Genomic DNA, 1141 nt, shown 5'->3' with positions numbered 1-1141 from the left:
GACTTCCTGGAGGAGGTGACCATAAAAGGACCAGGAGGAAGTTGTAAGTAAAGGTGTTTGGCAATCTATGTTAGCAGAGGGAATCCTTCCGGGAACCGTAGTGGCATAATGGCAAGGTGTATGCTGGATAAATGGTAGTTAGTGTCTGGGGAGACCAGGCACAGGCAAAGAGGACTGGATTGGGAGCCATTAAATATATATTTTTCTTTATAATAAAATAATGCATCGGGTGTAACAAGTTAATGCAAAAAAATGAATCTTCTGCCTTTCCCAAGTAAACTTTGTTAGTCTTTCTACAATGTCCTTCATTTTGTACAAACCTGAAAAGTGTTTCTGTTAAAATATGGGAACATGCTTTCCATGTTCCTGCTTTCCTCCAGCGCGGGGCCAAAGTGTGGTGGAAGAGATGGAGGTGGGGCAGGCCTGTGCGTGCGCGGGGCTGATGGCCAGGGCCGGCCAGGAGTGCCCCTTACCCGGGCTGGGGGGAGGGGGGCGCTGCGAGACATCTGGCGGTGCCATTGGGCTTTCACTTTACAGAACTGCTAATCGGCAATGGTGTTCTGAGTCGGTGGCAGAGGCTAAGTGAAAGGAAGTTGGATGATGGCATCAATGCTCGCTCACTTCTGAAACTAAGCGTGTGGAGTCAGGTCCCCCGGGAGCCACTCTGCTGCAGCCCGCTGGATTTAGCTGATAGCCAGTCCTCTCTAGCATTTAAAACCTAAAATACGTGGCATTAAAATTAACTCCAGGAGCATAAGGGCATTTGTCCTATCTCCCTTCTCAGTTGACTTAACACTGGAAAACATTGAACGACCTGACAAAGGTATTTATCCCAACTTTTTTTAAAAAAGCAAATGACATAAATCTCAGATACAATTCAGTTATCTTCTTCACTTGTTTTTAAAGTGTCAGCCGGATTGTTTGAAAGGCAAATTCTCAAGTCCTACCACAGACATACAGGATCAGAAACTGGTGGTGGAGCCCAGCAAGCATGCTCAAATTTGAAAGCTGGTAGATTTTTAGAGGGTAGTTCGCTCATATATAAAGTAAGTATTTTAATATTGCTCAGTCTCAAAAGGTTGCAGATAGCCAAAGTTAAATGATAAAGGTGAATGACAAACTTTTTTTTTTTTTTTTTAAA

This window comes from Galeopterus variegatus, unplaced genomic scaffold (genome assembly GCF_000696425.1).
Source record: "Galeopterus variegatus unplaced genomic scaffold, G_variegatus-3.0.2 Scaffold1401, whole genome shotgun sequence".
In the NCBI taxonomy this organism is placed as follows: Eukaryota; Metazoa; Chordata; class Mammalia; order Dermoptera; family Cynocephalidae; genus Galeopterus; species Galeopterus variegatus.
The sequence above is the reverse complement of the archived record's forward strand: the minus strand, read 5'-3'. Positions refer to the sequence as shown.